Source organism: Herpailurus yagouaroundi, unplaced genomic scaffold (assembly GCF_014898765.1).
Source record: "Herpailurus yagouaroundi ecotype Mexico unplaced genomic scaffold, PumYag 246, whole genome shotgun sequence".
Taxonomy (NCBI): Eukaryota; Metazoa; Chordata; class Mammalia; order Carnivora; family Felidae; genus Herpailurus; species Herpailurus yagouaroundi.
The window spans coordinates 1352211-1373449 of NW_024412463.1; the positions used below are offsets into that span (position 1 = coordinate 1352211).

The window sequence follows — 21239 nt, forward strand, 5'->3', positions numbered from 1 at the left end:
TTCCTTCCTTCCTTCCTTCCTTCCTTCCTTCCTTCCTTCCTTCCTTCATGTTCCTCTGAACAGCTTGTGACTTTAAGCAAGTAACCTAACTTTTCTGTGCCTGAGTTTCCTCTTCTGCAACATGGGGATGGCGATGATAGAATCTACCTCACAGGGTGTGGTGACGTTAAATGAGATGATGCATGCATAGGGCTTAAACAGTGCCTAGCACATAGTGAATGCTCCGTAAATATCAGTTATTATCGCCGTTAACTTTTTTCCGACAAATCATTTGCTACATACCAGGCTTTGTTGTCTCTCTCTACCTAGAACTAGAACCACGCGGAGCCTCAGATTCTGCAAAATCAGAGCCCAGAAAAGATGACAGGATCTCAGGGTGTAACCACCCCCACCCAGCAATCTGGCTGTGGGGGTGGCTTAAGATCCCCTGCTCCTTGCATTTTCAGGCCAGGGATCCTAACACCCCTGTAAATACCACCCCCAGCTCCCCAGAGGTTGTGACAGCCTCAACCCTTCTCCAGCAGTACTGATCGGAACCCTTGCGGACTCCGAACAAAAACAGACTGGGGCAGCAAAACCCTTTTTGTGCAAGCGGGACTCTCCTTCTTAAGCCGAACTGCCTTTTCTTTGCGGCCGGTTGGACCCTGGGAGAAAGCTGCCAGTGTGAGTTGGCCAGGGGCTCACAGCTGCCAGCTGTTGTTAGTTTGGTGTGAACCAGGGCCTCTCAGCCTGGGCACCATTGGCATTTGGGACAGGATCATTCTTTGTTGAGGGGCACTTTCTTGTGCCTAACAGGATCCCTGCCTCTGTGCACCAGATGTCAGTAGCACCGCCCCCCCAAGTTGTGACAAAAATGTCTACAGACATTGTCAAGTGTCCCCTGGGGGTGCAAAGTCCCCCTCAGTCGAAAATCCCTGCTGTGGAAGATCCAACAGCCAGGCGGAACAGAGTGGCTCGCTGTGTGCCATGGCAGAAGCCCTCTGCACGTTCGGTGCCTCAGGTCCCCATCACTTAGTTAGGGGACCAGGCTGAGCCAGCATCAAGGGGCCTCCAGCCTGGTCTGGCTGGAGTTCTAGCTCCTACGCATTCTTGTCTCTCTTTGCATCCTGGTTGCGAGGGTTAGGACGCAGGGTGAGGATTGGGGCACAGGAGATGGGTCTGGGCGGGGCCAGCCCTGTGCTTGTTCTTTACCCCATGTCTGGCCCTCCCTCCAAGTGCAGGAGAGATAATAAGCACAAAAACGGGCCCTGGGCTGTGTCTTATTTAATCCTTGTAACAGCTCTACGAGGTGGGAGTGTGTGCCATTGGACCGGGTGTGCAGGAACACAGCATCGCTTCTGTTACAGCCACACAGAGACACAGGACCTGAATCTGGCAGTGAGGAAACATCAGGGCATGCCACAAAGTATCTGGCCTGTCATCCTCAAAAGTGTCAAGGACAAGAAAGTCAAGGAGAGACTAGGAGCTGTTGAAAGAGCCTAAATACAACCAAAGGAAGTGAGGTGTGATCCTAGACCGAAAAGAAATCGTAGACCTTTTTGGGGACAATTATGGAACGTTGAACATGGCATGTGGATTTGATGGAGGTGCTGAATTGATGAGAAGTGTCCTGAATTTGTGTGCTCTGTGTGTGTGTGTGTGTGTGTGTGTGTGTGTGTGTGTGTGTGTAGTGGGGGGTCAGGAGATACATGCTGGAGGGCTTGGAGATCAAAGGACATCACGTTTACAACAGACTCTGAATAATTCAGGACAAGAGAGGAAAATAAATAGAGGAGAAATGATGAACGGGGACAGAATGTAAATATTCTGGGCAAAGGATATCCTGGCATTCCTCATAACCCCAGTAATTCTTCTGTAAGTTCAGAAGTTATGCCACAGTGATTTTAAAAGCAAACCAAAACACCTGACCTCCAGTAAACCCAAGAGACACGAAAACGTATGTCCACAAAAAAAGACCCATAAGCATGTTTGTGGCAGTTTTATTTATAATAGCCCCAAGCCGGAAACAACCCAGATGTCTTTCAGCATGGGAGATCAACAAATTGTAGTGGCTCCGTGAATAGACTACTACTCAGGACGCCATGGAGGGAGCTATTGATTCACGCACACAATGGGTGAATCTTGAAAGCACTAGGAAAAGAAGTCACATGCAAAGGACCAGGTACCGTGTGATTGCTCTGATAGGAAGTCCGAGAACAGGTCAGACGAATCTAGAAGTCAAAACAGTGGTTCCTTTTGTGGGTGGAGGAGTTATTGCTTGGGAAGGGGGATGGGGGAGCCTTCTGGGCTGCTGCCGAAGTTCTGTCTTGACCTGGGTGGTGGTGACATGAATTTATACATATGTAAATAAATATTCATTGAGATAAAAACTCACCAAGACAGATTCCCTTTCTGTAGTTTGCATAAGTTAGACTCAAAATCAAAGTAAAAAAAGAAAAAGAAATTAAAGATACACATCAAACACTGGGGAACGAGGTGGGCGGGGAAGGGGGGTGGGATTGAAGGGAATAAATAAAACCAGGGAGGAGCCTCGCATGACAATGAGGACAACGTGTCTTGAATTGAGGAGCTGGATAACTTGGCCCTTGGTACCTGAGGTTCAAAAGGAGAAACCAGAAAGGACAAAAGGGCTCAGAGAGGGGGATTACCTTGCCTGAGGTCACACAGCTGGTGGGTAGCACCGGCAGGATTTGAACTTGGGCCTGGGTGACCCTGGCCTGTGCTCCTTACCCAGTGCTCTGGCCCGGACTCACTGGGCTGGACAGCCCTGTTTGGCTCCCCGAGGCTTCCCGGGGCCTGGCAGAGATGGCGAAACCACTGCCTGGCAAAGACCATTGCAGCCCAGAGTTCAAGACTCCAAGTGGGGTGAGGGAGCAGTAGGACAGAGGGCGGCCCGGCCAGCAGCTCCGGTCCCCGAAGCCTTGCTCCCTGGTCTGGGGAAGCCCTGCCAACCTTGCCCGCCTCCTGCTGTCCTTTGCCTTCCTTCCTGGGCCAGTGTGTGGGCTTTGGAGCTCCACGGGCCCGTGTGTGAACCCAAGCTCTTTCCCCCATCTGGCTGTGCGACCTGGGGTGAGTGGCTCCCCACTGTGTGCCTCAGTTTCCACTTCCAGAGCCGGCCCGCGAGAGCACGTGCCTGAGAGCACTGGTGAACAGTGGGCACAAAACGCGACACGATGCCTTCACTTGCTGAGTACTCAAAAAGGGTGCCCTCTGTTGTTGTTTATTATCGCTGTGTGTGGAAAGGGGGAGCCTCTGTTGCCCTTAGGCCTCACAAACACCTGCATGTTAAGACAGCTGGCATGGAATGGAAAGTTCTGGAGAAAGGAGCTTTCAGACTGCCTGGAGGTTACTCAGAAAACTCTCTTAATTTCCATTCTGGCTTTTGAAAAAGTCATTGGTAAGCCAAGGCAGGCCTGGGGGTGGGCTGCCTGGATGGTCACGCAGGGCTCGGTGCTCACAAGGGCCCTCCCCTTGGCCTAACGCTCTGCGGTTGCATCTCGGAATTCTTCATGATTTCAGAATGAGGGCCTCGGCATTTCATGAAACTGGTCCCGGGCAGGGCTGTGGCATCTGGCGAGGTCACTCAGCACTTTCACCTGGGTTGCCTCCTTGGACGTTCAGGAACATTCTTTAAGTGTAGGTGTCCCCATCACTAACCTTGCTGACCTCAGTTTTCTCATCTGGGAAGTGGGAAGAAGTGCTTTGTGCAGGGCCATAGGGAGATGAGAAGGACCCAGGTCTCCTGGCTCCCAGCTTCCATCGGTGGCTGAGTGAAGGTGAAACCTGGGGACCTAAGGACTTGGTGGGCCTAAGTGTGTTCCCCTCGAGGGCATAGTAGGTGCTCAGTATGTGCAAGCCGCTCTTTGATGCCCCGGCTGGCCTGTCTTTTCACCTCTTTCACAATTAAATTTTGACATAAAATGATGCTAATAAAACACACATCCATTTTCTTAAAACATGAAAATATTTCCAATAAGGCTGAAGTCAGTCTTGAACCACTCACCTCGCGGCCGGCCCTCTCCTCACGATTGTATCATTTGAGGGTACAAACATGTGCAGTAGCCGCCTATGCATTAATGTTGTCCTCCCTTTCTTTTTTTCTGTTACACTTTTCTATTATTTTATTATTATTTTTAAAGTAATCTCTACACCCATCGTGGGGCTCGAACTCACAACCCTGAGATCAAGAGTTGCACGTTCTACTGCAACTGAGCCAGTCAGGCGCCCCTCTGTTACACTTTTGAAAAAGTAAACTTTTCATGGGAGCATACCCTGGGTCCAGAGGAGTTGATACACTTTCAGCAACCCAGCCCACTCAGTGCCCGCTTGTGGGGTACACCTGGTGGCCTCACACTGCTCCCCGTTTCCCCGCCCATCTTGCTCCTCGTTTCTGAGTCTCGGTGCGTCAGTCCCGTCTGCACGCGGGCATCCATGATACCCCACGATGGCCACATGCTTGGTGCCCAGTAAACAAATGGCTGGTAAATGAAACAATGGAAGCAAGAGGAAAAAATAACCACAAACCCAATTGTGCATAATTGAGAAGTCCGTCAAGGTGGGTTTGGGTTGGTTGGGGTTTCTTGTAAAAGCTGTGGAAGCACAGACTATATGGCATCGACAGGAAGCGAGCCCAGCATTTCCGGAGAAGAAGAATCACACTGGAGGTCACAGGGTCCTTGCAAGGGGCCAGGGGGGTGGCACCAGGGAAGCTCTGCTCTGCGGGGTCAGCTGCCCTTCAGCCTCTGGTATTTTTCTGAGGCCCAATAACTGGAAAGTGGCTGCATGAGGACCTGGGGTCCCTGAAGCCTCATTCGACAAGGTTTTCAGTTTGTTCTCTGCCCTCTCTGGGCTGCCCACTGAGCCCGGCCCACAGAAGGCTCTCAAAGATGTGCTCCAGGAGTGACTTCGTTGAGCACCTATCACGTGCAGGCACTATGCTAAGCCCGGGAATCTACCACAAAATGAGGCAGCCCCAGAACCTTGTCTTGTGTTCATGGAGCTTACATCTGCAGGGTAGGGGATACAGTCGGTCGGATGGGCAGTGTTGGAGGGACAGAAGTGCAGTGCGTGTCTGTGTGTGTGTGATGTTGCATTTGAAGAAAGAGGTCAGGGAAGGCCTTGCTGAGAGACGGTGATATGGAAGCAAAGACCTAAAAGAGCTAAGGGAGAGAGCCGTGGGGATATGTGGTGAAAGAGGGACTGGCAAGTGCAAAGGCCCTGAGGTGGGACCGTGCTTCTCTGTTCAAGGAGCAGCAGGGAGGCCATGTGGGGCAGTGTTGTGAGTGAGGGGGACAGGGTGGTGTGCCGATGTGTGTATGTGGTTAGTGGGGAGGTGGGGTTCTGAGCAGAGGAGGGATATGATTCGACTTCCTCTCAGGGTTCGGGGGTGGTGGCGGCCAGGGAGAGGAGAGCACACAGGGGAAGAACTGGTGGGAAGTGCTGAGCCCGGGGTCTGGTATCCAGCAGGCACTCGATAAACACATTGAGTTACCGCCGAGAGTATGTGGAGGCTTTAGATGGAGTGACCTGCTCAGCTTTAAAGGGCTCCTGGCAGGCTCGGTGATGCCTGAGGGGACCCGTCTACTGCCGCCTCCCCCCATGGAGGGCTTGGTTCCCCTGGATGAGCTGGGGGTGAGGAGGCAGGACCCCCCCCCCCCCCCCCTGCAGTGGAGCAGGATCAGCAGGTGAGTGGGAGGAGGAGGCCAGGCCGGGGCTGGCAGGGAGCTGGGAGCTGGCAGGGGCCCAGGGAAACAGTGTTCTGGCTGGGAGGGCAGGCTGGGGCTGGTTGTCCTGGGGGGAGAGGCAGGAGGCAGACCTGGCCCTGAGTGGAGCTTCCCCACTCCCCCGCGCCCCCCCCCCCCCCCCCCCCCCCCCCCCCCCATGGACTTCCCAGCAGCCTGATTCCTGCCTCGGTGGTTTCCGCTCTATCCTGGCCCCTCTGATCCTCTCACCCCCTCCCTCCCCTCCGTAGCTGGGGCGCCAGTCAGACGTCCTCACTGTGTCCAGGGTGCCCTGCTCACACCTGCACCTTTCCTGGGCCTCCCCCATCCCTCCAGCTTGTCAGTGCTCCTTCTGTCTTTCCTTCCCCTTCTTACCAGGTTCATGCCTACCCGTTACTCAATCCTCAGGGGAGAATGTCCTCACCCAGGGAGGCCTCCCCTGACCCCCGCCTCCCCACGGCTCCCCTCCATTCCTGTGCACAGCATTCTCAGCCAGGACCCCCGTTCGGGGTCTATATGTGTGTGATTATCTGTTTATGGTCAGTCTCTCTCATAGGTGCGGAGCTCCTGGGACAGGAATGGTCTGCCGTCTGGCTGCTGTGTTCCCAGCACTTGGAACAGTGCATACTGGGACGGAGGGCGGAGGAGGTGGTTGGTGGTATGGACAGACGAACGGACACACGGGTGGATGGACTTGGGCAGGTGGGGTGGGCTGGGTGACGGCATAAGCAGGGACAGATGGAGGAGGGACGGTGGGTGCGTGGTTAGCTGACAGGAGACAGAACTGAGGTGGGTGGAATGGAACAGAAAGCTCCTGGCCTAAGCGTTAAGAGACCTGGGTTCAGGTTCAGCCTTGCGTCCCATTAACACCAAGGCCAGTGGAGTCATGGGTGTATCCTGTTGCCTCTCTTTGCCTCTGTTTCCCCATCTGTTGGTTTTTCAGCTTCGTTGTTGCTTTTATTTCACTGCATTGAACCCTTTCCGTTCCCTCCCAATTTTTCTGGAGCCTCAACACATGAACAGAAAAAAAGGGAGCAGCTGAGAGTGGGGGTGGGGGGGGTGGTGGGCAGGGCATTCCCTAGGAGCCACGAACGGAGCATGAAAACCCAGCTGGACAGCCCACTATTTTGCCACATCCCCTGGCTCTCTGAGTCTCTCTTCTCCAGAGGACTTTGCAGAAAATGCAGATTCCAGGGTCCCTCCACATAAGCTCCCACATCAGGTGCTTTGGAGCAGGCCCAGAAATCTGCAGTTTGAACAAGCTCCTCTCCAGGATTTTGACCTCATTTCCGGGTGAGACTCAGTGCCACCTTCCAGGATGACTGGGTCCCACAGCTCAGCAGCCCGATGTATGCATGTGCATGCATGTGTGTGCTGTGGGGGATGGGGCTGCTGTGACAGTTTCTCTAAAACACAGACTAGAAACAACTGGGGTGTGCATTGGTGGAGCTGGTTGAGTATGTTGGGGCTGGTCCACTCCCTGGAGGACCCAGAAATAAGGAAGAAGGTCCTGATAAGACAAGATCTCCAGATATGGTGGAGTGAACAAGCAGGTGCAGATTAGAGCTCTTGCCATTTCTAGGGATACGTACGGACACTTCTGGAAGGACACACAGGAAATGGGCCAGGGTGGCCTCCGGGGAGGAGCAGGAAGAATACCCTTGGTTCTGTCTGAATCCCTAACTAGCTGTGTGACCCTACGCCCTCTCAGCCTCAGTTTCCCCTTGTGTACATGGGGCTGTACAGCTTCTAGCCTGGGCCTGGTCAGCATGGACGGCCCAGGCAACCTGATCCTGCTTCGGCTTCCATTTCCCGGGGCCCTCCTGGTTAGGCCTCACCTTCCAGTAGCCCCAGTCGACCCAGAGAGGGTGGGTCCCGGGGAGGGGGCAGCCTGGTCCAGGGCGGGGCTGAGCTGGAAAAACCAGCAGGGTTGGAGCGGTCTCTGCAGGCAGAGTCTTCACTCCTCTGCCTGGAGGCTGCTCAGGGACACTCACCCCTACCTGGTGCCCCTGAGGGGCCGGGACCAGAAGAGCATCCTCCCCCCCCCCCCCCCCCCCGCCAGCTTCAGGCTGGAGACCAAGGGAAAGGGGAGAATGACAGCATTGAGCTAGGGTCGGGGGACGAGGACACAGAGAAACAGAGACACAGAGAGAGAGAAGGAGAAACAGAAAAGAAGGAAAGGCAGGGAGACCGAGAAAGAGGGCAGGAGGGAGACATGGTGAAAGAGAAGGGACAGGGGAAGAGAAAGACACACACGCATACGCACGCACAGAGCCAGCTTCAGGCTGGGAGAAGCAGAGAAATGGGTGAGACGGAAGGAAATGGTGGAGCTCTCGGGGTCTGGGTCTGGGTCTGGGTCTGGACTGGGCTGGGGGCTGGGCTCACTGGCCAGGTGCCTGGGGCTGGTCAAGGCGCCGGAGTACGAGGGAAGGAGGGTGGGGGGCAGGGGCCGAGGGTGCTGGAGCCATCCGCAGCTGGGCACTGTCCACACCTCTGGGGCTGTAGCGCAGGCCCGAGTAGTCCTAGGAAGCAGCTCAGGGTCCCTTACTTCTCATCCCTCCAGTCCTCCTTTGGGACCTCGTACCTGGAGGCTGCCTCCCCAGGGGGCCCTCTCAGAGCAGCCCTGGGAAGGCCTGAGGTGAAACCAGGCTAATTAGTGCTCAGAACTGAGATAATCGCTGTCTGGAATGTTCCCTAGGAGGTCCAGGTGGGGGCAGACAGCCAGGGGCCACAGGGTGCCTGGGGTTGGCCAGCCGGGCCTCTGCCTGCTGGCTGTTAGAGCCTGTGTATTGGAAGTGAGGAGACCTGGGCCCTCAGGATTTAGGGTCTGCAGTTCCTCAGGTCCCTCCGTACCATCCTGTACAGCCGATCCACTGGACTTCAGTCTGGTCACATCTGCTGCCTAAAGCATTCCATGGCTCCCGTGGCCCGTAAGCTATAACCTGAACTCCTCATCTTGGCCTCATCTCCTCACGACCCACCTGCTCATCTGTTCATGCTCTTGCCTCATCACTGTGGCCTTCCCTTTCCATCTTCTTACCCTTAAACTGCACACTTGGCCCACCTCAGGACCCTTGCATATGCTGTATCCCTTTCTAGCCTCCTCTTCTTCCACCTTCTCCCAGAGCTCTCCCTACACATCCTTCAGGCCTCAGCTCAAAGTCACCTCATGGGGGAGGCCTCCCTGGTACATTCCTGTGCAGTCTCTGCACCTCTCCTTCCAGCACATTCTCTTAATGGGTTTCCTTATTTGATGCCTGCTTCCTCCATGCAAGTGTGGCTTCCTGAGGACAGGTGCCAGGTCTGCTTGGTCACCACTGTGTCCCACAGGACTGGACACACAGCAGGTGCTCCTCAAGCAAGCCAGGACAAGAAGTGGCCTGGACATTTTTTGTGCTGTGGGATTCCTTCTAGAAAGGGACTCTGCTGACCCCTGGGTCTCCCTTCCCCATCCCCGTCCCTTCCCCCAGCCGCAGCCGATCCTGCCTCTGAGTCTTCAGACTCCATGGGGGCAGCCCTGGACATGGTGTTGTAATGAATCACTGGCCAGAATCTGGTCTTGATTATCTCTAGGCTGGGCATGTCCTGCCTGTCCTCAGGGAGGCTGGGGCCACAGGCCACTGTATCAGGGGCCCCAGGTGTCCCACTGGGCCTCTTGCCTCTGGCCACAGATAACAGCACAGGGCCTGGTGGCCTCACCTCAGCTGCAGGCACCTGCACCAGGGACATGCTGAGTGGCCTCGGGCAAGTCCCTGCCTCTCTCTGGGTCCCCGGCTCACACAAGGCAGTGTTTTGCCCCATGAGAGAGAGTGAGGAACTCGGTAGAAATGGGTCTGTGGCTGGGAGTCCATGGATGTGATCACACTGACTTCGCAAGGAGGCTGAAATGCGAAAGTGATCGGTGACACATGGCTGGATTCCCATGTGTTCCCACCTGGAGGTTGTGGAGGGGAGCCCTGCCCCAAGGTACCCTGGATGCCTGAGGCTTACAAGTGTCCTGGGCCCATCCAGATGGGGCAGAAAGTATTGGCATGTGAGGGTTTGAGCCATTTCTAGGGCATCGATCCCACCATGTTTCAGTTTCCTCATTGTGAAGCAGAGAAAACAAGAGTTTCTACTTCACAGGGATGTGCTTAAATGAGATACTCTCTGCGAAGTGCCTGGAACAGCACCTGACTTGTGGGAAGCCATCAATAACTACCATTACTGTCACCTCCTAAAGTCTTGCGTCATCCTGTTCCCACCTCTCTGTGCTTTCTACCCCCACGACCATTCAAGCTTGGGTGATTCACCTGAGTGATTACAATAGCCTCTATTGGGATCTCTGCTCCCAGTCTCAGTCCTAGGTCTATTCTCTGAGTGCTGCCCGATGGAGCCTTAAAAAACGTAAGCTGGGTCACCATCCTCCCTTGCTCAACAGACTCCCGTGACTCCTGCTGCCCTCAGAATCAGGATTAACTTCCCAATCACGACCTGCAGGTGCTGCATGACAGCCAGCCCGTGTCTCCTAATCTCCTGCTACTCTTGCTCTCATTCACCCTTCTAGAGTTGCCTTGGTTTTCTTTCAGTAAATGTGGCTCCTGCCTGCCTCGGGGCCTTTGCACATGCTGCCTCCACTGCTGAAATGCTTTCCTCTCTGCTCCTCACCTAGTTAGTGCCCAGCTCTCAGATCAGGGGGACCTCCTGAAGCGGGTACTGTGGTGACCCACCCAAATACCCTTACACTGGACCCTGCGCTCATCTCTCAGCTGCTGTGCAATGTTGGCTATGCACACTCAGCTGCTGTGCAATGTTGGCTAGGAGCTATGAGCTCCTAGCTAGAGCTTCTTTCTGGAGCTCTCAGTGAACAGGAGCTGCCCTGTCTGTGTGCTCCTCTCACCCTCAAACAAAAGCAGACACTTCCAATGACTGATTAAATTAGAAGAACAAAGCCCCCTTAGTTCAAGGTGGGATCCACTCTGAGGCACAGTTCATGCTCCAGAGCTCCCCATGGGATTAGGCTGAAGCTAGACATCGGTTGAGACCACATCCTAGCTTAGCTCTTCCCACATGTCCTGTTTCGCTTCCTCCTTTTCTCCCCGAAGCATTCCTTAATGAATCACATGCATTCCAGTCTCTGTTTCAGGCTCTGCTTCTGGGTAACCCCACCCAAGACACCTCCTCGGGGAAGCCTTCTTGATCCCCTTTTCTGGTCTCACCTCCATAGATCTCTCTTTGCAGCCCTCATTATGGCCATAGTTTTACATTTTCCCAGATGTTTACTCAATTGAGGTCTGTCCCTTACCCCAGAATGCAAGACAGAGATTATGTTGACTCTGTTCCCTGCCGCATCCCCAGTGCCCATTTCGGGACTTGCCACACAGTAGGTGCTCAATAAATATTTGTTGAATGATTGAATGGGTAATGGCTGGGTGAGCTGGAGGCTGGGGGGCTGGGCATCATCGAGGCCCCACGTTCTTCCTGTCTCCTGGTCCTGCCATCTCCTCCCGGCCCAGCTCCTCACAGCTCCATTGTAGTGCCAAAGCTCCTGCCATCTCTTTGTGGCACAGCCATGGCCAAGACAGGAAAAGGCCCTCACATGTCCTCTTAAGAATGAAGAAACTATTCCCAGAAGTCCCTTGGCAGACTTCCCCATCTCACTGGCCGCAGATGCATTCCAGATCTCGCCGCAGCCAATCACTGCAAGGGGAGAGAGGGGGGCCATGTTTGACCTGAGCCAATCAGCATTCCCCCCCAGGGTGGTGGGCGGAGTTTGCCCTTGCCGGGAAAGAGGGACTCCATGTGGCGCCCAGCCAAGGCTGGCCGTGAGCCGTGGACCCTGAACTGGGGACGTTTTCCATGTGGATCCCTTACCTGCCCTCTCTCCCTGGGGAGCCCTCGAGGGGGGTGGTGTTAGGGGGGAGGTGGGGCTGGGTGGCTGCTTCGAGCCGCCTTCCGTCAGTAAATGTTTATGGCCAGTCGTGGAGAGGAGGTGGGTGGGCCCGGAGGGTGAGCGCGTAGGGCAGAGGCGGCTTGGGCTTGAGATATCGGGGGAGAGACAGAGACACAGAGGAGAGACACAGGGAGCCACACTTTGAGAGTCGGGCTGAGAGACACAGGGAGAAGAAGAGACAGGGAGATAAAGAGGGGAGAGACACAGAGAGAGAGAGAGACATTGCCAGGAGAGCTTTTGCCCTCAGTGCCTTGAGTGGTTGGAGGGCATGTCACAGTGGAAGCAACATCCCTGTCCGCTTCTCTTTGGCTTGGTGTCCAGCCTGAGCCTCGCTGTCCTCCTCTGCCAGATGGGCTAAATGACCCTCTTTCACAGGACTGTCCTGAGGTGCCCAACACACAGGGATTATCCTTGACCCAGTGGCCTTCTTTGTCCTGTAAATGGCCTGGGACGGTGGGAATTGTCACTCCGGTGATGGGCCCAGGGACACAGCGGCAAGGCAGGAGGGATCTGGGCCATGGGTGTAATTCCAGAGCCCCTGTCCTGTCCCTGCACAACATAGCCAGGTTGGGCAGTGAGGAGAGGGAGGGCGGTATCCTGGCTCAGACGCCCCTGGGGCAGTGCTGGTCAGGAACAACAATTTCGGTCATAATTGTGACGGCCGCCGTGTTCTGAGTGCCTTGCAGGTGCTAGACAGCAGCCCCGTGTGGGAGGCACTGCTTAACTCCATTGAGTTTGTGATTCCCCTTTTACAGATGAGGAAACAGCCTCCGAGAGCTGTACTGACTTCCTAAATGATAGAACCAGGTTTGAAGTCAGACAGGCCTGGGTCAGAGTCCCTGCTCCACACCCGACAGGTGAGGTGACCTGGGGGCAGTCACTCCCTCTCTGGGCCTCAGTTTTCACATTGTAAAATAGGATAAGAACAGCTTAAAGGTTGATATGAGGATCAAATGAGATGATGCACAGAGAGGACTCAGCAGCGGGCCAGGGACACCGGTCAGTGCTCAGTACTTGTTGAAAGGTATGCTGGATAACAGTATTAGAATAATTTAAAAATAATTCCTTTAATTGCCCCCTCTTTTTTAGAGGAAGAGCTGAGGTTCAGAGGGGGAAGTGACTTGCCCAATGTCACCAGCCAAGTGGAGGTGCTAGATTTGAACCTGGTGGGTCTGAGGCGGGGGTTCACTCCCAGCCCTCCATGCCGCCATGATGGCTCAGCCCTGGATGGCCCATTTGGGGCTCAATCCTTGTGGGTCAAGGAGATGCTGGTGGCCCGGCTTGATATCCCTCTGGCCTGGCACCAGCCGTGATCACCCACTGGGGCTATTGCAAAACCTCACTCTCTTCACTAGCCGATAAAGGGTGCTCATTGCAAAACTCAGGGGAGAAATTATTAAGTGTTGTGTCATCCTGCGGCCAGGCCCTGGGTGCCCCTTTCCTGCCCAGAGGCCTGGGTGGGGCCAACTCCTCACTCTCTCCCTTCACGGCCCTGACCTGAAAGAGGCTGGGGTGGGGGTCGGCAAGGGGCTTTCGGGGAGTGAGCAGAGGACAGACCCAGCCACCGAGTCCAGCTCCCTACTCTCAGCAGCTTCATCCTTTCAGGTGCTCGGGCCCAAGCCTTGGGGTGATCTGATTCATGTCTTGCCCCACATCCAATAATTGGTCAGGAAATCTTGTCTGCTCTACCTTTTTATATATATATATATATATATTTTTAACGTTTATTCATTATTGAGAGGCAGACACAGGGCGTGAGCAGGGGAGGGGCAGAGAGAGAGGGAGACACAGAATCTGAAGCAGGCTCCAGGCTCCGAGCTGTCGGCACAGAGCCCAACGCGGGGCTCGAACCACGAACCGTGAGAACATGACCTGAGCCGAAGCCGGATGCCCAACTGACTGAGCCGCCCAGGTGCCCCCTTGTCAGCTCTACCTTTAAAATACATCCAGAATCCAACCAGATTCCTTCCTTGCACTTACACATGGGATTCAAAACACCTCCCCTCTGGTCTCGCTGCTCCTGCCTTAACTCAGTCCATTCTCCATCCACAGCCAAAGGGATGCTGTTCAATCCAGGTGGATCCTAAGTAAGATCTTGCCTCTGCCTAGAACCCTCCATGGCTCCCATCTCAGAGCACAAGCTGAAGTCCTTACAAGGGCCACAGGACCCTGCTTCATCTGGCCCCATTGCCTTTCTGACCTCATCCCCACCATTCTCTCTCCCTTGTTCACTTTGCTTCAGTCCCACTGGCCTTCGTGCTGTTCTTCTAACACACCAAGTCTGATCTAGCCCCAGGGACTTTGTACTTGCTGTTCTCTCTGCCTGGAATGCTTTTTCCCCCGTCTCTTTCACACAGCTGGATCTCTCACTGTATTCAGATCTCATCTCAATGTCACTTCCTCAGGGAAGCCTTCCATGGTCACCCTGTCAAAGTATCACCTCCACGGTCACCTTCAGCCCTTTAATCCTTCTTCCTGACTTGCCATCATTATACATTTGTTTATTTGTTTAACGTCTGTCTTCTTCCTTAGATTGTCCCCTTCCTCAGGGCAGGGACTAATGTCTGCTTTGTTCACCATGCTCCCTTGGCACTCGGCCCAGGCCTGGCACATAGTAGGTGCTCCACAGAGATTTGCTCAGTCAGTGAATGGGTGGGCGGGAGGGGCCGTATCAGCCCAGATCGTGCCTCAGCAAACCTCACGAGCCCCCCCTTCCTCCGGCCGGTGGCTTGAGGTTGGTGCCCAGAGCATGCTTCCCCCACCCTCAGGATGCAGCTGGAGGGGCTTCCCTTGCCACCCTGTCAAGAGGCTCCCCGACGGCCCAGCTCTCACCCAAACCCTCTACCCAGCTCCGTGATGGCACTGGCCGCGAGGGCTGTTTTGTTTTGCTTCCCTAATTATCAGCCTTCCTCTGCCCAGACGCTGAGCTCTCTGAGGACAGGACCTGGTCTGCCTTGGTCACACTTCTGTCCCCAGTGCCCAGCACGAGGCCTGGATCCCCGTGGGGGGTGTCAGTGGCTGGCTGATCAGGGCTCGCCTCACCTGCCCCATTTTCGGGGCCAGTCACGGCCAGGAGGGAGTTAAGAGGAGCCTCGGTGCCTAGACCTGCAAAGTCAGAGAGAGAAGGGGGCCCGCTCGGGCCTTAATTATCACACGGCCCATAATGACACGGTGTTATAATAGGCACACAAAGTGTACTAATCTGATATTATATCTAGGCTTTTTACAATAGATACAATCAGCTGGCGGCCGCAGTTTGCTAACTCATTCTCGACCTATCTCCACGCTCCACCTAGATTATTATCAGCTTCCTTAATTAAGTGGAGGGCAAAGGTCCGCAGGCGATGCCCACAGCCCCAGCACCGACGAGTCCGGCCTGGCCCTCCCATAAGCCGGGATAATAGCTACTCCCACCTGGGGTGAGGCTTGTGCTGCCTTCTCCATCCCAACCCCCTGTCCCGGGCTGGGGCGTGACAGGCCCATTCAAGGCCTACTGAGCCACAACATCCTCACCACCAAGGACTCAAACTGGTGGCCCATGGGCTGGGTCGGCCTTGAGGTGCATTGGGTTTGGCCTGTGTGGTGCTTTTGCTGAAAGTCAAATGGGTTGCCAACAGTGAAAAATGAGGACGTTGTATACAAACCTCCAGATTTCTGGCTTCCCTTGAGAGATGGGGAGATCCAGGAATTCTGGGGTCACAAGTGCTGTGCACTAGAGCAGAGAGGTTGTCTCCACAGGCAAGAAATGGCCATGTTTGTCCCCCCGCCTCCTTCACTTTTGTGCCCCTGCCTGGCTCCTGGCGGCAGCTGAGTTTGCCAACCCTGCTCCAGGGTTAGAGGTCAGTTACCTATTTGCAAGATGGGAAACTGAGGCTCAGGAAAGGCAAGTGGCTTGGTCGATACTGCACGGTGAATCTGAAACTCAGGTCACAATCATTTAACAAGTCTTTACTGAGCACCCACTGTATACCAGGTACTGGGGCACAGGGAGGCCATGAGAGATAGAGTCCTGCCTTCTGGGGATGACAGTCTTCCACTGCACAGCCATATCGTCACCTTTATTGCTGGGAAATAGTGTCTGCTGGAGGCAGGTCCTTTCTTATCCCCTTGGGGTACCTGCTGGCCCCCATCCCGGGACAGGGACTGGAGGCGGCTATCTTGGAAGGAAGCCCCTGGCAAGGGGCTCCCCGGACCGGCTGCCATCTGGGGCTCTCTGGGAGCAGGAGGGGTGGGCAGAGCTGGCTGGCAGGGAGGTGGGGTGGGGAGTGAGCAGAGAAGGCACAGTATCAGCCTGACAGAGCGTGAGCTGTTCTCCCACTGCCCCTGTAAAGGCAGGAAGTGGAGGGACAAGTGGCCGAAATACCCCAATTCCCCACTTGCTAGTCCAGAGAAAAGGTATTTGCTCAGCCAGCTTGGGACAAAATACACCCCCCACAGCACCTCCTCTGGTCAGGAGGAGAAACTGCAACCTGGAACCTCTACCTCCAGTCCCTTTGCATTGGACCCAGCTTGGGTCTCACTGACCCCAGGCCCACAGAGACGTTACAGACCTCCTGGTCTCCCAGGAGCCACATCTGAAGAGCATTAAGCAGCCCGCAGTCTCTGTGGCCAGCTCCCCACTGACGCGGGGGGCGGGGGGGGGGGGGGATGAATAACAGTCCCAGCCATCATGTGCGTTTGCTAAAAATAAACTTGACATACTTTTGCGTTGGGAAACAATGTAGATTCCAAACATTCTCAAAGGGCAGAGAGGGGAAAAAAGGAAGAATGGGAATCAAGTTTTCGAGCTTAGTAATTAATTAGCCTGTAAACAAGTGACTCACACTCCTTCTTGGCGTGGATCTTCTCAGGGGCCGGGGGAAGGGGGCCAAGTGAGCCAAGCTGATGGGCAAGACAGAGCCCAGATGTGCCTACCTGGGGTTGAGGGTAGCGACTGTCTGGAGGAGTTGGCCAGTTGGAGAGCGAGCGGAAGAGCCTCGGGTGTAGGGAATGGCACGCATGGCGGCCCTGAGAACCGAAGGAGTTTGTCGTGTTAGAGGAACGGTGGGGAGGCCCCTGTGGCTCAAGTAGAGTGGACGGGGGGTGAGGCCAGAGAGGTCTGTCGGGGCCGGGTCACACAGAGCCCCATCGGCTACATTAGGGCATCTAGACGTGACCCTGAAGGCAGTGGGAGCCATGGAAGTGTTTTGAGCTGAGAAGGAACATCATCTGATTTATGTAATGATGTCATTTTCAAAATGGATGATCAGAAAAATAAACTCTAAATGTCCTCTGTTGTTTAGATGCTTCTGGTATTTAGATCTCCCAAATGATCATCTAGTGGTCCTATTTCTTAAGGGTGTATGTGCTTAAGGTCTGTCTCCTCTCTGTAGAGCATCGGCCCCATGATATCAGAGACTTTGTTGGTCTTATTTACTTCTGTGTCCCCGGTTTGAGACCACTACTTGGCACACAGTAGGAGTCCAGTAAATGTCAAGTGACTGAACCCTCTCTGCAAGGTCAGTGGCCTCATTCCGTTTTATAGAGGAGGAGTAGAGGACACGGGTCTCCGTGGCCAGCCTGGGATGGTCCCAGGAGAAGGCAGGTTTTATTTAGTTCAGAAAGGAGAAGTTTTATGGCTGAAAAAAAAATCTATTTTGTGAGGGACTGAGCTCTCCAGTAATGGGGGCATTCAACTAGAGCCCACACTACCAGCCTTACAGTACCCCTTTCCGATTGAAGACACACTCTGTGCTGGCTCATAGATGCCCCCTGACAACCTATGAGGTTGTCATATTATGTCCATTGTGCCTACAGAGAAACTGAGGCCCAGAGAGGAGTTGTGATATGCCCAAGGTTACAAGTGGGGAAGCCCAGATCTGACTGTAAAGACTGTACTTTTGACTCCTTTTCTGAGCCGTAGACTTTGATTTGAATCCCTGCTCCGCCTCGGATGGTGTGTGACTTGGGGAAAGTCACTCTACTTTTCTGATCTTCAGTGTTTTGCTGCACTAAATGGGGTTGTGGGTACCTACACTAAATGGAGCTGAGTGGATAACAGCTGGCACATGTGTGCTCAAAACTGGTGCACCCCTCTCCTCTCAGCTGAGGTCCCTCTGCCTTTGACCCCGCTCCTGGGCTATTGACCCCCTTCTAGGCCAGCAACTCTGGAAGCCCGTTCTCCAACCTCCACCCGCCCACTGGGTGTTGTTGACTCACCCACGCCATGAGCTTCTTGCCCTTTGCCTGTGCTTTCTTCCTCCTTTTCTTGGTAAACCCACTGCCTTCTGTGATTGCCAAAGCTTCTCTCAGGGAGCAGGCAGATGGTGGGGGGGATCCCACCATCCCACAGAACGTCCCTGCTGCTTCCCCATCCCTTCCACCCTCGCCACACCCAGCTGAGGTCACCAGGCGCGAGCCCTGGGCCCGGGACGCAGGTCACTGTTGGGGGCTTAATTAATCTCACGGGGCAGGTGGGGCTCTGGCTGGTCCAGGATCCCTGTGGAGGGCCTGGTGGGTGGGGGGGATGGGAGAGGGAGTATCAAGGGAGTATCACAGCCCATGGTGAACAAGTACGTGGAAAAGCCCACCTGAGTGCTAAGGGGGTGTGTGCTGATGGGGCAGGGGTGGCAGAGGTGGGTGGGTCTTGGAGAAGGTCTCATGGAGGAGGAATGTCTTTTCGTTTAAGTTCGTTTATTTATTTTGAGAGCGAGACAGAGAGTCAAATGAGTTGCCAACGGTGAAAAATGAGGGGCGAGTGGGGAAGGGGCAGAGAGAGAGGGAGATGGGGAATCCCAAGTAGGCTCTGCTCTGTGAGCACAGAGCCCGATAAGGAGCTCGAACTCACAAGCTGTGACATCATGACCTGAGCTGAAGTCGGTTGCTCAACCGTCTGAGCCACCTGGGCGCCCCAGAGGTGGAGATGCTTCGACCTCATGGAGTTCATCATGAGGATGAAGTACGTGAATCCATGTGAGTGCTTAGCACAGTGGCTGGCACAGAGTAGGTGCTCAAAACGCAGTGATCAGCCTTCTCTGGCCTTATGGCCTCGTGGCTGACAGCAGGGTTGGAGGGTTGGCTGGGTCTGAGTTCTAGCTCTGCCGCCCTGGCTTGCTGTGGGGATTGGGCAGCTGGCTCACAGTAGGTGTGGTTCTGCCACTTTCACGGTGAGGAAACTGAGGTGCAGAGAGGTGCAGTCACTGGCCCGTGGTGGGACCCTTGGTCGGCTTGGCTGTGGAGGCTGTCTTTTGTTAAAGAGGGGGTGGGTCTTTCGGTGTGTGCATTGCTTAGGGGCTGTCCCACCCATGGCCCCTTGGGTCCACCACGGATGCTGATAGAACAGCTTTTTAATGGTTAAAGCAAGCAACGAAGGTAGTGACTCTTGGCACGATGTCCTGGGATCCAGCAGTGTGTTCCCAGGGCCCCTGTCCTAGGCTGGGGAATGGGGGTGGCTTTGCACATGGTGGGGCCGGCCTGGGCTCTTGGGGCAGGGGGCAGCCTCTGTCAGGCCCAGCCTTTCTCTTTCCACCCAACCAGCCCCATAGCACTCTGCCTTACTTCTTTTTTTGTTACTGTTGGGCAGTTTGGGCCCCCTTTTTTATGTGTCCTGAGTCTGAATCTCCTTCTGATGTTTGGAGAATTCCCTGCTCTATAAGCAGATTCCACCTCCCACAAAGGATGCTGAGAATATGAGACTCATTTTCCAGCCTCCCTTGCGGCTAGAGAGGGACACATGGCTCGGCTCACCAATCACATGCACTGTCCTGTGGGGAGTCCGTTGTGGCTCCATCCAGAGGCTTTTAGTTCCATGCAGGTCATGAATCCTCCATGGCTCCCCATTGCCCTTAAGATAAAACCCAAACTCCTCCTCGGGTCCCATAAGGACCTCACCTCCTTCTATCTATCTCTTCCTCACTCCTCCAGCCACATGGGCCTCCCTCAGCTCAACTCAACATGCTGAGCTCATACCTGCTTCAGGGCCTGTGTGTTTATTGTTCCTTCTGTTATTATATCTCCATTGCACAGGTGAGGAAATAGGGGCTGTAGGGAACCGTGCAGGGTGCAAGGGGAATTGGAGCTGAGGTTGGCCTGGCCTCTGCCTCTGCCTCACAGCTGCCTGCACCCAGTCGGAGGCCCCTTCCTCCAGGAAGCCCCGACTGCTCCCCTTTGAAGAGGCGTCCCTCTGCTCACCTCAGCTCAGCCTAACTGACATGTCCTCAGGGGCAGTGGGGTGGGCATGGGGGGGTGATATTGCCCCCAAGAGGGTGGACACTGATTCTTATGGAGGGAAAAATACTTGTTTATGTATAAAGCACAGACACATCCATAAGCCGTAAACAGCTGCTCACTGTATCTGTGGAATTATAATTTCTCAGGGGGGGCAGTTGGGAAAGAGGTGTCTAAAGATGCTCCTGGGGCTCCTGGGTGGCTCGGTCAGTTAAGCATCCAATTCTTGATTTCTTTGATTCTCGCAGTTCGTGAGTTTGAGCCCTGCATCGGGTTTCCACGCTGACAGTGAGGATCCTGCTTGGGATTCTCTCTCTCTCCTCGCTCTCTCTGTCCCCCCACCTCTCAGAACAAACAAACAAACAAACAAACAAACAAACATTAAAAACATGCTCCTTGGGGGCAACAGCAGCAGTAACCAAAAGCGGAGAAACATTAGTTGAACCCAACTCAGTTTAAACTCACCAGAACTTGATTTGACTCAACTCCTCAAGTCAAGCCAACTCAACAAAACTCATCTCACTCAGTTGGGAGTAGCCTCAGCTCGGTTAAGTTCCCCACCTAACCCCTGTCAGCCCATTTCCACTCGGTTTACAACAGCTCCGTGCGGCTCAATGCAGGATAGCTCGGTTCAGTTTAAAACGCAGCTCGGCTGAACCCAGTCAACCCAACTCAGCTCACCTCATGTCAACTAGTTTGTTCACCTCAGCTCGGCTCCCTTCACCTCGACTCACCTCAGCCCCCTTCGGTTCAGCTCGAGTCAGTCCCACTCAGTTTCATGCTCAACTCAGCTTAGCTCACCTCCTGTCCTCGACTCACCCCATCTCACCTCGATTTAACTCCCCTCAGCTTGACTTGCCTCCAGTTTGCCACCTCCCCTCCCCCGGTTCCCGCCCCTCCCCTCCTTCCCCCCTCCCGGCCCCACGCTGGTCTTGCAGAAGAGGGATGCCTCAGACTTTGTTTCTGCCTCCGACGTGTTCCCAGTGTAGCTGGGGACTCTGACACATCCGTCCTTTCAACAGGTGCTGTGATGAGGGAAGCACGGCCCCAGGGAGCCCCAGACGACTTCCCACAGGAGGAAGATCTAGTTCAGGCAGAGGGAACGGCATGTTCAAAGGGCCGGAGGCAGGCTGGGCTGAACGTTCAGAGGGCTGGGGGTGGCTCCGGCTGGAGGGCAGAGCGGGAGGATGAGGGCAGTCCAAGAGGTGGCTTAGGACAAGTGCCGGCCCCTTGTGGGGATGCTGGCCTGGGGACAGTGGGCCGCCGTCCCAGTGTTGAGCACGGAGAAATGTGGTGGAGAGGATCCCTCTGGTTGCTGGGAAGAAACAGAGCTGAGAGGTGGGGCTGGACGTACTGGGCAGTGCCCCGGCTGGGAAATCCAG

At 54.7% G+C, this 21239-nt stretch overlaps 2 long non-coding RNA genes across 3 annotated transcripts in view; one reads left to right on the forward strand and one right to left on the reverse strand.

Annotated features, from left to right (window-relative positions):
- The window catches only part of LOC121019991 (uncharacterized), a 231513-nt gene that overhangs the window by 41174 nt on the left and 169100 nt on the right, over positions 1–21239 (forward strand). The gene's annotated exons all lie outside the window — the stretch shown is intronic.
- On the reverse strand, positions 2137–20748 carry LOC121019992 (uncharacterized). Its single transcript, XR_005785867.1, has 3 exons — positions 20323–20748; positions 16567–16659; positions 2137–2311 (listed from the first exon to the last, which is right to left on the reverse strand). It is a non-coding gene; the product is annotated as an uncharacterized LOC121019992 (long non-coding RNA).